Source organism: Salvelinus sp. IW2-2015, linkage group LG1 (assembly GCF_002910315.2).
Source record: "Salvelinus sp. IW2-2015 linkage group LG1, ASM291031v2, whole genome shotgun sequence".
In the NCBI taxonomy this organism is placed as follows: Eukaryota; Metazoa; Chordata; class Actinopteri; order Salmoniformes; family Salmonidae; genus Salvelinus; species Salvelinus sp. IW2-2015.
In genome coordinates this window covers 40,454,726-40,470,189 of record NC_036838.1, presented here as the reverse complement: position 1 = coordinate 40,470,189, position 15,464 = coordinate 40,454,726, and the positions used below count along the sequence as shown (strand labels likewise).

Sequence of the window (15,464 nt, the reverse complement as noted above, 5' to 3'; positions counted from 1 at the left end):
CAGCGTCTCAGTGTGGCCTGGTCTACTTTGGTGGTCCTGCTAAGGGTCCTAGGCCTTAATGGCACTGACACGATGCCTTTAAATAACTCTGGGGCCGACGGAGGAAAAAAAGCAAAGCACTGCAAAGGACTGTACGGCAACAGCCTTGTTAGCTGTATCTGAGGGGGGCTGTGAGGGAGAGGGAGGATGAGTTTGGGCCCACACAATACGAGAGGTAGGAGGAGTGGGCGCTGCTTTGTGGATTTTTTATTTTAAAACATTTGTCAAGTTACGCAAGGCCTGGAGAAGCGGCTTCTGCTAGACTGGATCCATTGTATTCTCCCTGGAGGGGTGGGAGACCTTAATAATACATGGGCAAAAGGGGCAAGTAGAGCAGAAAAAAAGGGGGCTCTTATGGATCACTCAAGCGTTGACATAGAGGTGCTGGGGGGGTGGGGGTGGGGGGGGGGGGTTGAGAGGGAGACAAAGGAAAAGCTGATTCCACACCAGCATGGCCTGAAAAAACTTAGACTGGCTGATAACGTCACGAAATTGAAGCGCACACATCGATGAGGCAGAAGGAATGTGTTATGATTCTGAATGGTCAGATAGCTAGCAACAATGAATGAAACTGCAATCTGGGGAATCGTAGGTGTTTTGACTCATGTCATGTCTTTGCAAATATGGCAAAACACACTTGCTAGCAGATAATCAACAACTGTAACGATATATTTGAGAGACAAGTGCTATTGTGCAAATGTATTTGTTTTCAATAAACATTTGCAGACAAAATATAGTTAATTGCTGTCACACATCTAAGCCAACAGTCTGTTTTGCCCCATAGTTGTGCACGAGTCGGTTTTGTTGCTAAACAACCAACACAGTCTATAGGGAGGAATGATATTACATGTGTTTTACATTGTATCACAAACCATTTGAGAAATCATGATGAATGTGGCCATTTTAGGCCTTTTAGACCTACAGTGAGGGAAAAAAGTATTTGATCCCTGCTGATTTTGTACGTTTGCCCACTGACAAAGAAATTATCAGTCTATAATTTTAATGGTAGGTTATATTTGAACGTGGAGACAGACAAAAAAATCCAGAAAACATGTAAAATTTTTATAAATTGATTTGCATTTTAATGAGGGAAATAAGTATTTGACCCTCTCAATCAGAAAGATTTCTGGCTCCCAGGTGTCATTTATACAGGTAATGAGCTGAGATTAGGAGCACACTCTTAAAGGGAGTGCTCCTAATCTCAGTTTGTTACCTGTATAAAGACACCTGTCCACAGAAGCAATCAATCAGATTCAAACTCTCCACCATGGAAGACCAAAGAGCTCTCCAATGATGTCAGGGACAAGATTATAGACCTACACAAGGCTGGAATGGGCTACAAGACCATCGCAAGCAGCTTGGTGAAAAGGTGAAAACAGTTGTGCGATTATTCGCAAATGGAGAAACACAAAATAACTGTCAATTCCCTTGGCCTGGGGCTCCATGCAAGATCTCACCTCGTGGAGTTGCAATGATCATGATAACGGTGAGGAATCAGCCCAGAACTACACGGGAGGATCTTGTCAATGATTCAAGGCAGTGGGACCTAGTCACCAAAGAAACAATTGGTAACACACTACGCGGTGAAGGACTGAAATCCTGCAGCGCCGGAAGGTCCCCTGCTCAAGAAAGCACATATATATGCCCGTCTGAAGTTTGCCATGAACATCTGAATGATTCAGAGGACAACTGGGTGAAAGTGTTGTGGTCAGATGAGACCAAAATGGAGCTCTTTAGCATCAACTCAACTGCGCGTGTTTGGAGGAGGAGGAATGCTGCCTATGACCAAGAAACATCCCCACCGTCAAACATGGAGGTGGAAACATTATGCTTTGGGGGTGTTTTTCTGCTTAGGGGACAGGAAAACTTCACGATCAAAGAAACGATGGACGGGGCCATGTACATCAAATCTTGGGTGAGAACCTCCTTCCCTCAGCCAGGGCATTGAAAATGGGTGTGGATGGGTATTCCACTTGCCTCTCACCAAGCTGCTTGCCTATTGTCCTGTAGCCCATCCCAGCCTTGTGCGGTCTACAATTTATCCCTGATGTCCTTACACAGCTCTCTGGTTTTGGCCATTGTGGAGAGGTTGGAGTCTGTTTGATTGAGTATGTGGACAGGTGTCTTTTATCAAGGTAACGAGTTCAAACAGGTGCAGTTAATACAGGTAATGACTGAGAAACAGGAGGGCTTCTTAAGAAAAACTAACAGGTCTGTGAGAGCCGGAATTCTTACTGGTTGGTAGGTGATCAAATACTTATGTCATGCAAATAAATGCAAATGAATTACTTAAAAATCATCACATGTGATTTTCTGGATTTTTGTTTTAGATTCCGTCTCTCACAGTTGAAGTATACCTATGATACAAATTACAGACCTCTACATGCTTTGTGAGTAGGAAACCTGCAAAATCGGCAGTGTTTCAAATACTTGTTCTCCCCACTGTAGCTGCCAATAAGATTGCACCTATTTCAACCATTTATCGAATCATCAAGAACTTCAAGGAGAGCGGTTCAATTGCTGTGAAGAAGGCTTCAGGGTGCCAAGAAAGTCAGCAAGCGCCAGGACCGTCTCCTAAAGTTGATTCAGCTGCGGGATCGGGGCACCACCAGTACAGAGCTTGCTCAGGAATGGCAGCAGGCAGGTGTGAGTGCATCTGCAGCATAGTGAGGCGAAGACTTTTGGAGGATGGCCTGGTGTCAGAAGGGGCAAAAGAAGCCACTTCTTTCCAGGAAAAACATCAGGGACGACTGATATTCTGCAAAAGGTCAGGGATTGGACTGCTGAGGACTGGGGTAAAGTCATTTTCTCTGATGATTCCTCTTTCCGATTGTTTGGGGCATCGGGAGAAAGCTTGTCCGGAGAAGACAAGGTGAGCGCTACCATCAGTCCTGTGTCATGCCAACAGTAAAGCATCCTGAGACCATTCATGTGTGGGGTTGCTTCTCAGCCAAGGGAGTGGCTCCATCACAATTTTGCCTAAGAACAGAGCCATGAATAAAGAATGGTACCAACCATCCTCCGAGAGCAACTTATCCTACCATCCAGGAACAGTTTGGTGACGAACAATGCCTTTTCCAGCATGATGGAGCACCTTGCCATAAGGCAAAAGTGTAACTAAGTGGCTCGGGAACAAAACATCAATATTTTGGGTCCATGGCCAGGAAATCCCCCCAGACCTTAATCCCATTGAGAACTTGTGGTCAATCCTCAAGAGGCAGGTAGACAAACAAAACCCACAAATTCTGACAAACTCCAAGCATTATTATGCAAGAATGGGCTGCCATCAGTCAGGATGTGGCCCAGAAGGTAATTGACAGCATGCCATGGCAGATTGGGCGAGGTCTTGAAAAAGAAGGGTCAACACTGCAAATATTGACTCTTTGCATCAACTTCATGTAATTGTCAATAAAAGCCTTTGACACGTATGAAATGCTTGTAATTATACTTCAGTATTCCATAGTAACATCTGACAAAAATATCTAAAGACACTGAAGCAGCAAACTTTGTTGAAATTAATATTTGTGTCATTCTGAAAACTTTTGGCCATGACTGTAGACTTAACGACAATGACCTAATGTCGTTACACTGTGTTTTCTAACAGCTCTCTTTCCATTCGTCAAAATGGCGGGTGCACAGCTGGATACTGGAATTATTTGGTAGCCTTTAAGTGAATTGTTTGATATGGTTGTGTTTTTACTATGTCACGGTATAATTCGCACTCTGCAGTAAGCCATTATCACAGATGGCTACTTACAAACCATTATCCCTGAAATGAGATGACAGCCCTAAGTACTGCAGAGGGTGCAGGATAGAATACAGTACACCAAATCTGAGGTGGAACATCTCTTCCACCTAGTGGTCAACAACTCCCATTACAAATAAAGAAAAATATTGGCAACATGACACAATCTGTGTAGACTACAAGCATTAACTATTGAATTATGGCCAACTCATGAACTAGGGTGTAAAATTCAACTCTGATTCAACTCATGTATTATATTGAATGTAGGCTACCTATTCTGTGTGTGTTCATGTGTTTAAAATTCCCTTGGCTGAGAGGGTAGCCTACCAGCAGTGGTTAGGCCTAGTGAAGGGTAAATGTGATTTACCCACCTTAAAAAATATATTTAAAAAAAAACGCACTTAAAGTATAGGGAGCTTAACTTTTTTCACAGTGACCGGCAATCAGTTTACCCATGCACCTATTTTTTTTWAAAACACTACATCCCAGGCTTCTGGTAGGTCTATTTGAAGTTCATGGGAATACACACTGTAGCTTAGTCTCATAAACGTACCTTGTGTGTTAGGGTGACCATCCTGTTTTTCCCGCGACAGTTTCAGCCCCATCGCAGGTGTCCCGAGTTTTCAGGCTACAAAAAAGGTCAATTTGTCAGCAAGACACGTCAATTAATATAGGCCTAATCAATGGCAATCGCTGAATGTCATTACTCACATTTTTTGTGTTTTGCAGCAGATGTCTATTTCTATTCATCAAATGGATCTAGTAGTCTATACATGCAGTTTGAATGGTGGAATTATTTTAGAGTGGAAGAACAGTTACTTAAAGTGATTTGTTTGAGAAATCAGATTAAAATATCATGACTGGTTGTGTTCATGCCACATTAAAATGTAATAAATGTTTAAATTACGTCATTATTAGGACCATTACAAAAAATACAAAGATCCCCGAAAGTCAGAGTGTAAGTCGCACTCTGGTTAGGCCTATTCACTACCCATGATATGCATCTGCATTTAGTAAAAAAAGGATTATTAAGAGATCAATATCATGCTCAGACCTCCTACGTTTGCTGAGACATAAGCCTCGAGAGCATCCAGTCTGCGAGGCTGTAACAACTACATCCATTAGGTGGCGACATACTCAAATTTGAGAATTCACCTTTTACAAATAGGCATACTTGCCAATCATTGTCATATCAACCAAGAAACATGAAATTAATGAAAAATACAGTTGAAAAACAGGCCAATTCAGTAATTCCCACAGTAACACTATTTMGATAGTCCATCTGTAGATGTTCTATAGACTAACATTTTAACTATGTACTAACCATATCCCTAGTAGGGCTGGATATTTTCCCAGTATTTTACAAATGTTCCATCCTGAGAATAAATCACTTCTCTCAGGTAACCCGGTTCATTCAAAAGCATTATAGAGCATATTCAGTGTCTGGTTTTGATTAAAGCTTTGATTAGCATGAAAATTCAAACCTGATGCTACCGGAGCATGATGAGCCACATATTAAATACATTTTATGATCCCTACATTAACATTTAATGAACAAAAGCCCAAAAAGGCCCAAATGATTGTGCCATTATCCAATCAATATAGGCTACTGCACATTACGTACGACAGAAAAACATAAAAAGCCCACAGATGTAGCTAGCTATATGCTCGAGTAAATAAATGAAACTAGCTCATGCAGGCTAATCTTTTTGAGTGTGAACTGTATTACTGTACTGCATTGTATTATACGGACTGGAATTACACACATCATTCAAACTATGATAAAGCAGAAGAGAACATTCAATTCTGGAAGGTGAATCGCCTTTACGAAAGACGAAAAAAAATAATGTTCAGAGCTATTCTTGTCTAGCTTTTTCCTGCATGGGACTCCAAAAGCTGCTTGCGGAGCACAGCTGCTTGCATATTGCGCAGGAGACAGAGGCTATAAATTAGAAGCTTATCATGCATAACCCATTATAAATTAGAAAGCGGTAGGCTATGACATACACACACACATGCGGCTATGTAACAATTTAGAACAGGATGATCAATTTTGGATGCAATTTGAATGGAGTTGGAGAAAGTAAAGACTGCGAGAGAGRGCTCACGCGTGGACGGATTTAAAGCAATTATATTTGAGTCAGACTGTTTTTAATGCAATTTAAAAAAAAGTATAACCTTAACAATTAAAAAACAAGGCGAGCCCCGGAAGCCAGATGGAGATGGGTAAATTAGACGCGCATTCGGTCTTTATATAACTGTAGCATAGACTATACTGCAGCAAATATAGGCCTACATGTCATAACTTGGATGGAAAATTACTGGAGGATAATAGCAGACGATATTGCCACTCCTATTTGCCATATCTTCAATTTAAGCCTACAAGCAAGTATGTGCCCTCAGGCCTGGAGGGAAGCAAAAGTTATTCCCCTACCTAAAGATAGTAAAGCCCCCTTTACTGGCTCAAATAGCCGACCAATCAGCCTGTTGACAACCCTTCGTAAACTTTTGGYAAAAATGGTGTTTGAGTAGATACAATGCTATTTTACAGTAAAACAAACTGATAAGACTTTCAGCACGCTTATAAGGAAGGACATTCAACAAGCACAGCACATACACAAATGACTGACGATTGGCTGAGAGAAATTGATGATTAACAAAACAGCSCCCACAATCTTTTTGACTTCAGTGCGGCTTTTGACATTATCGATTATAGTCGGTTGCTTGAAAAACTTGTGTTATGGCCTTACACCCCCTGCTATATTGTGGGTAAAGAGTTACCTGTCTAACATAACAGAGAGTGTTCTTTGATGGAAGCCTCTCCGACAAAATCCAGGTAGAATCAGGAATTCCCCAGGGCAGCTGTCTACGCCCCTTACTTTTTTCAATCTTTACTAACAACATGCCACTTGCTCTGGGTAAAGCCAGTGTGTCTATATATGCGATGACTCAACACTGTACACGTCAGCTACCACAGCGACTGAAATGACCGCAACACTTATTGCGCTCCAGTTAGTTTCAGAATGGGTGGCAAGGAATAAGTTAGTCCTAAATATTTCAAAAACTAAAAGCATTGTATTTGGGACAAATCATTCACTAAACCCTAAACTAAATCTTGTAATGAATAAATGTGGTAATTGAGCAAGTTGAGGAGACTAAACTGCTTGGAGTAACCCTGGATTGTAAATGGTCAAGGTCAAAACATATTGATACAACAGTAGCTAGGATAGGGAGAAGTCTGTCAATAATAAAGCGCTATTCTGCATTCTTAACAGCACTATCAAAAAGGCAGGTAGGACAGGCCCGAGTTTCGTCGCACCTGGACTACTGTTCAGTCTCCACAAAGAACAGGGCAGCACGGCTAGCCCTTGGATGTACACAGAGCGCTAACATGAATAATATTCATGTCAATCTCTCCTGGCTCAAAGTGGAGGAGAGATTACCGCTTACAAATACAAGTATTGATGAAGTCAATGACATGTTGAATGCATCAAGCTGTCGGTTGAACTACCAGCACACAGCTCAGACACCCATGCATCCTTGGTTTCATGCATGTTAACATTAGAAGCCTACTCCTTAAGTTTGTCTTACTCACTGCTTTAACACACTCTGCCAACCCGGATGTCTTAGCCGTATCTGAATCCTGGCTTAGGAAAACCACCAAAAAACCACTGAAATCTCCATCGCTAACTATAAAATTTTCCGCCAAGATAGAACTGCCAAAGGGGGCGGTGTTGCAATCTACTGCAAAGATAGTAATACAGAACTCTGCAGGCTATCCAAGTCTGTACCAAAACAATTTGAGCTTCTACTTCTAAAAATTCACCTTTCCAGAAACAAGTCTCTCACTGTTGCCGCTTGCTATAGACCTCCCTCTGCCCCCAGTTGTGCCCTCGATACCATATGTGAATTGATTGCCCCCCATCTATCTTCTGAGCTCGTGCTACTAGGTGACCTAAACTGGGACATGCTTAACACCCCGGCCATCCTACAATCCAAGCTTGATGCCCTCAATCTCACACAGATTATCAATGAACCTACCAGGTACAACTCCAAATCCGTAAACACGGGCACCCTCATAGATGTCATCCTAACTAACTCGCCGTCCAAATACACCTCTGCTGTTTTCAATCAAGATCTCAGTGATCACTGCCTCATTGCCTGCATCCGTAATGGGTCTGCGACCAAACGACCACCCCGCATCACTGTCAAACGCTCCCTAAAACACTTCTGTGAGCAGGCCTTTCTAATCGACCTGGCCGGGGTATCCTGGAATGACATTGACCATCCCGTCAGTAGATGATGCCTGGCTATTCTTTAAAAGTGCCTTCCTCACCATCTTAAATAAGCATGCCCCATTCAAAACATTTTGAACTAGGAATAGATATAGTCCTTGGTTCACTCCAGACCTGTCTGCCATTGACCAGCACAAAAACATCCTGTGGCGTTCTGCATTAGCATCGAACAGCCCCTGTGATATGCAACTTTTCAGGGAAGTTAGGAACAAATATACACAGGCAGTTAGGAAAGCTAAGTGTTACAGATACAGGTATTCTGTGTGTATCCTGTGTGTATTTCTTTTCTCTCCTTCTCCCCTACTCACAGGTGACCATCATCATTCCCCAATCAGTCATCAATCAGTCGCTAATCAGAAGACACCTGCTCCTTTTCTKCTACCCAATCACATTCCCTTTCCCTTGGTTTAAAAACCCTGTCAGTTGTTTTCTCTGGAGCTCAATCTCTCTGTCAATGCCATCTGTCTATAGATCTCTTGTTTGGTTTGCAACTACATGTCAATTTGTCCCCACCTGTGAGTATTGGTTTTGTTATGGTGTTTGTTTGACGGTGGGAAAAGGGGGTACCAAGATAAGTCACCCATGGGCATACTTTACCCGTAGGAATACTTTGTTAAATACACTAGTTAGAACTGGGCGGACCACCCCCTGTATTTTTGGTTGGTTAGTTAGCTGTTGGTGAAGTAGGCTAGTCTAGCTTAGGGGTGTTTTTGGATTCTTTTTCTTTCCTTGGGTCCAGCTCAGCCCCTTTTCCTGCCCCCCCCCCCCCATACAACTCTCCTTCCGTGGCCTCCAACTGCTCTTAAACGCAATTAAAACTAAATGCATGCTATTGAACCGATCATTGCCCGCACCTGTTTGCCCGTCCAGCATCACTACTCTGGACGGCTCTGACTTAGAATACGTGGAGAACTACAAATACCTAGGTGTCTGGTTAGACTGTAAACTCTCCTTCCAGACTCACAWTAAGCATCTCCAATCCAAAATTAAATCTAGAATTGGCTTCCTATATCGCAACAAAGCATCCTTCACTCATTCTGCCAAACATACCCTCGTAAAACTGACCATCCTACCGATCCTCGACTTCGGTGATGTCATCTATAAAATTGCCTCCAACACTCTACTCAACAAACTGGATGCAGTCTATCACAGTGCCATCTCTTTTGTCACCAAAGCCCCATACAATACCTACCATTGCGACCTGTACGCCCTCGTTGGTTGGCCTTTGCTTCATACTCGTCGCCAAACCCACTGGCTACAGTTTATCTACAAGTCTCTGCTAGGTAAAGCCCCACCTTCTCAGCTCACTGGTCACCATAGCAGCACCCACTCATAGCACATGCTCCAGCAGGTATATCTCACTGGTCACCCCCAAAGCCAATTCCTCCTTTGGTCGTCTTTCCTTCCAGTTCTCTGCTGCCAATGACTGGAACGAACTGCAAAAATCTCTGAAGCTGGAGACTCATATCTACATTACTAGCTTTAAGCACCAGCTGTCAGAGCAGCTCACAGATCACTGCACATAGATGGGCTGTTACCTCATCCCCATACTCTATTTAATGATTTATCTTGCTCCTTTGCACCCCAGTATCTCTACTTGCACATTCATCTTCTGCACATCTACCATTCCAGTGTTTTAATTGCTATATTGTAATTACTTCGCCACTATGGCCTATTTATTGCCTTAACTCCCTTATCTTACCTCATTTGCACTCACTGTATATAGACTTTTTGTTTTCTTTTGTTCTACTGTTATTGACTGTTTTGTTTATTCCATGTGTAACTGTGTTGTATGTGTTGAATTTCTATGCTTTATCTTGGCCAGGTCGCAGTTGCAAATGAGAACTTGTTCTCAACTAGCCAACCTGGTTAAATAAAGGTAAAAAATACCCCACAAGACATGCCACCAGTAGTTTCTTCACCATCCAAGTCCAGAACAGACTATGGGAGGCGCACAGTACTACATAGAAATCTATTCCACATCAAGTAACTCATGCAAGCAGTAAAATTAGATTTAAAAAACAGATACAAATACAGACAACAGCAGGGACTGTGAAGCAACAAACATAGGCATAGACACATGCATACAAACACATAGATTTTGTGTTGGAAGATACTGTACGAGGTAGTAGAGTAGGGGCCTGAGGGCACACACTTAATATGTTGTGAAATCTGTTGTAAATGTTTTCAAAAATGTATAACTGCCTTAATTTTGTTGGACCCCAGGAAGAACAGCTGTTGTCTTGGCAGCAGCTAATCGGGATCCATAATAAATACAAATACAAGAAAGTGCGGATAGTTAGCACGTCCATTATCATGATATATTCTTGACACAGACACTCACAGTGCCTCAGTCTCATCCTAACAGGAGAGGGAAGACAGTCAGACTGACTAGCACCAAATCTATTCTACCAGGGATGGCTCCTTTACCCCATCCCCTTATGTCTAGCCCTCTGCACTGGACAACTTTCTCTTCTCCACCACTCAAAATCCAAGTAAGCTTAGGCCTGTACATGTCAGGCTTTTGTGTCAACCATAGACTAGGACTACGAGGCAATTTATAACTTTTTATATGAAACATTTGAGACCTGTGACACACCCACTGAAAATAAGTTTGTTTCTTTTTACAGACTGCTTTGTGTTATTCAAGCTAACAGTCATCAAGGGTGCGTTCGGAAATTCACTCTGGCTATCTACTTGGATTTCAGAGCTCTCGTCTGAGTGTGCCAGAGCGCAGAATAACGGAGGAATTTACGAACGTTCAACACCCATTGAATATGGCCAGTGTCCGTAAACGTGGGCAAAAAAAGTGTAATTAAACCACCTAACCAGCTCTGCTAGGGTGAGTAAAATGGTCAGTGTGAGGTGTTCTCATTTGTTTCTGGATGTAGCTAGCAAGCTAACCACCGTTAGCCAGTTGTGTGGTCAGAACGCTCGGATAAACCCTACTCGGCCAGAGCGTCCAGTGTGTGCTCTGAAAGCGCCGAGAGCGAAGCGCTCTGAATTCACGAAAGAACAATCTGACAACTGAGCGCACTCTGGCACTCCAGATTGAATTTCCGAACACCCATTTTATAATTGAATCGTTTCCCCCCCTCAATCTACACACAATTCAAGTTGACATTTTTGCTAATTTATTTTTAAAAACTGAAATATCACATAAGTATTCAGACTCAGTAATTGGTTGAAGCACCTTTGGCAGCGATTACAGCATTGAGCCTTATTGGGTATGACTCTACAAGCTTGGAACACCTGTATTTGGGGAGTTTCTCCCATTCTTCTCTGCAGAACATCTCAAGCTCTGTCAGGYTGGATGGGGAGCATCGCTGCACAGCTATTTTCAGGTCTCTCCAGAGATGTTCGATCGGGTTAAAGTCCGGGCTCTGGCTGGGCCACTCAAGGACATTCAGAGACTTTGTCCGCGAAGCCACTCCGGCGTTTCTTGGCTGTGTGCTTAGAGTCGTTGTCCTGTTGGAAGGTGAACCTTCGCCCCAGTCTGAGGACCTGAGTGTTCTGGAACAGGTTATCATCAAGGAACTCTGTACTTTGCTCAGTTCACCTTTCTCCCAGTCCCTGCCGCTGAAAAACATCCCCACAGCACTGTTGTTCCATGTTTCAGGTTCCAGGTTTCCTCATGACGTGCCGCTTGGCATTCAGGCCAAAAYGTTCAATTTTGGTTTCATCAGAGCAGAGAAACTTGTTTCTCATGGTCTGAGTCCTTTATGCAAACTCCAAGACGGCCATCATGTGCCTTTTACTGAGGAGTTGCTTCCATCTGGCCATTCTACCATAAAGGCCTGATTGGTGGAGTGCTGCAGAGATGGTTGTCCTTCTGGAAGGTTCTCCCATCTGCACAGAGGAAGTCTGGAGCTCTGTCAGTGACCATCGGGTTGTTGTTCACCTCCCCATCCAATGCCCTTCTACCCCGATTGCTCAGTTTGGCAGGGCAGGCAGCTCTAGAAAGAGTCTTGGTTGTTTCAAACTTCTTCCATTCAAGAATGATGGGACCAAGGTGTTCTTGGTGACCTTCAATACTGCAGAATTGTTTTGGTACCCTTCCCCAGATCTGTGCCTCAACCAAATCCTGTCTCGGAGCTATACGGACAATTGCTTCGACCTCCTGGCCTGGTTTTTACTCTGACATGCACTGTCAACTGTGGGACCTTATATAGACATGTGTGTACCTTTCCAAATGATGTCCAATCAACTGAATTTACCACATGGACTCCAATCAAGTTGTAGAAACATCGAGGATCAATGGAAACAGGACGCACCTGATCTCAATTTTGAGTCTCATAGCAAAGTGTCTGAATACTTACGTAAACAAGGGATTTTTTATTTTATTTTTTAAAATATAAATTTGCAAACATTTCTACAAACCTGTTTCGCTTTGTCATTATGGGGTATTGTGTGTAGATGGATTAAATAKACGCTTTACTCATCAATTTTAGAATAAGGCTGTACTGTAACAAAATGTGGAAAAAGTATTTCGGAATGCACAGTACTTCAGTAATTACATATTTAACCACTTGTCTATTCGCTATCAAATCCATTCCTCTTGTTGATAAACAAAGGGTTGAATAAAGAGAAAGCATTCCACAGGGATGCTAGCCCATGTTGACTCCAATGCTTCCCACAATTGTGTCAAGTTGACTGGATGTCTTTTGGGTGGTGGACCATTCTTGATGCATACGGAATAGAGGTCGAKRGATTATGATTTTTCAACGCCGATACCGATTATTGGAGGACCAAAAAAGCCGATGCCGATTTATTTGTAATAATGACAATTACAACAATACTGAATGAACACTTATTTTAACTTAATATAATACATCAATAAAATCAATTCGGTTTAAATAATACAAAAACAAAGTGTTGGAAGAAAGTAAAAGTGCAATATGTGCCATGTAAGAAAGATAACGTTTAAGTTCCTTGCTCAGAACATGAGAACATATGAAAGCTGGTGGTTCCTTTTAACATGAGTCTTCAATATTCCCAGGTAAGAAGTTTTAGGTTGTAGTTATTATAGGAAAAAAGGAGAGAGAGTTGGACAGGATGCTCTCGATTGTGATTGTAGAAGTTTGTGAGGTGTTTTAGGTGACAAGGCCGAATTTTCTTCAGCCTCCTGAGGTTGAAGGCCGCGTGCTCGCGCCTTCTTCGACACTGCTGTCTGTGTGGGGGTGCCGAACATTCAGTTTGTCCGTGATGTGTACACCGGAAGGATTACCTTGAGCTTTCCAACCTTCTCCACTACTGACCCGTGGATGTGGATAGGGGGGTGCTGCCTCTCTGCTGTTTCTGAAGTCCACAATCATCTCCTTTGTTTTGTTGACGTTGAGTATGAAGGTTATTTTCTCGACACCACACTCGCGAGGGCTCATCTCCTCCTGTAGGCCGTCTCGTGTCGTTGTTTGGTGATCAAGCCTACACTGTAGGTGTCATCCGCAAACTTGATGATTGAGTTGGAGGCGTGCATGGCCACGCAGTCGTGGGTGGAACAGGGAGTAACGGAGGAGGGCTCAGAACGCAACCCTTGTGGGGCCAGTGTTGAAGGATCAGCGGGGTGGGAGATGGTTGTTACCTACCCTCACCACTGGGGCGGCGCCGTCAGGAAGTCAGGGACCCATTGCACAGGCGGGGTCGAGACCAGGGTCTCGAGCTTGATGACGAGTTTGGAGGGTACAATGGTGTTAAATGCTGAGCTGTAATCGATGAACAGCATTCTCACATTGGTGTATTCTCTTGTCCAGATGGTTAGGGCAGTGTGCGAGTGTGGTTGCGATTGCGTCGTCTGTGGACCTAATTGGGTCGGTAAGCAAATTGGAGTGGGTCTAGGGTGTCCGGTGAGGGTGGAGGTGATATGGTCTTGACTAGTCTCTCAAAGCACTTCATGATGACGGAAGTGGAGTGCTAGGGGCGGTAGTCGTTTAGGCTCAGGTTAGACCCTTAGCTTTCTTGGGAACAGGAACAAATGGTGGCCCTCTGGTGAAAGCATGTGGGAAGCAATGACTGGGATAAGGATGAGTTGAATATGTCCGTAGAACACACAGCTCAGCTGGTCGTGCGCATGCTGCCTGAGGACGGCGGCTGGGGAATGCCGTTGGGCTGCAGCCTTGGCAGGGTTTAACAACGTTTTAAAATGTTTTACTCACCTCGGCTGCAGTGAAGGAGAGCCCGCAGGTTTTGGTAGGGGCCGTGTCAGTGGCAACCTGTATTGTCCTCAAAGGCGGGGCAAGAAAGTTGTTTAGCCCTGTTGGAGCAAGACATCCTGGGTCCTCGACGGGCTGGTTTTTCTTTTTGTATCGCGTGATTGAGCTGTAGAAACCCTGCCACATACCTCTTGTGTTGAGTGTTGAGATTTCCGACTCGATTTTTGTCTCACTGGATGACTTAGCCTGTTTGAATTGGCGCTTGCGGAGAGAATAGGCTACACTTGTTTGTATTTCGGTCATGCTTCACGGTCCCTTGCCTGGTTAGAAGCAGTGGTTGCGCCTTGTTCAGTTTCAGACGGAATGGCTGCGGCGTGCACACGGTTTCTGGTTGGAATGTAATTTTGGTATGTTGCTGTGGGTACGACACTCGTCAATGCACTGTTCTAATGAAATCGCTCACACGTAATCAGCATATTGCTCAATATTGTTGTTGACGCGATGGCGGAACATATTCCAAATCCGCAGTGATCGAAGCAGTCTGAAGCGTGGAGTTCAGATGTGGTGGACAGCGTTTGAACAGACCTGAGCGGGCGGGAGCTTGTGTTGAGTTTTTGTGTTGTAGGCTGGAATCAAACAAAATGGAGTCGTGGTCAGCTTTTTTGTACAGGGGGGCGGGGGAGGGCCTTATACGAGCGTCGGCGGAAATTGGTATAACATGGTCATAATGTTTTTCCAGCCTGGTAGGCACAAGATCGATTATGCTGATATGAATTTAGGGAGTTTTGTTTTAGGATTAGACTTGTTAAAATCCCCAGCTACGAATGAAATGCAGCTCAGGGGTGTGTGGTTTCAGTTTACAAAGAGTGCGGAAGATAAAGTTCAGTTCAGGCCTCGATGTGTCGCTTTGGGGGGAATGTATACGGCTGTGATTATGATTGAACGAGAATTCCCTTGGTAGATAATGCGGGTCGACATTTGATTGTGAGGAGTTCTAGATCAGGTGAACAAGAACGACTTGAGTTCTTGTGGTGTTGTTAGGGATGATACACCACTTCTCGTTAATCATAAGGCAATACCCCCCGCGCCCTCTTCTTACCGGAGAGTAATGTTGTTTCTGTCGGCGGCGATGCATGAGGAAACAGCTGGCTGCACCGACTCCGTTAGCGTCCTTGAGTTAGCCAATGATATGACCAGTGCTTCTGTTTGACTGTATTTTGGCCCAATGACCACATG

At 43.6% G+C, this 15,464-nt stretch overlaps 1 protein-coding gene across 6 annotated transcripts in view; it reads right to left on the bottom strand.

The window, feature by feature from the left end:
- Positions 1 to 15,464, bottom strand: part of kcnab2a (potassium voltage-gated channel subfamily A regulatory beta subunit 2a) — a 131,220-nt gene that overhangs the window by 65,461 nt on the left and 50,295 nt on the right. The window contains exon 3 of one of the 6 annotated variants that reach the window (XM_070445027.1): positions 4,338 to 4,412. The exons of the other annotated variants lie outside the window; for them this stretch is intronic. The gene's annotated coding sequence lies outside the window, so the exon portion shown is untranslated. The remainder of the gene's footprint in view (positions 1 to 4,337; positions 4,413 to 15,464) is intronic. 6 annotated transcript variants of the gene reach the window in all.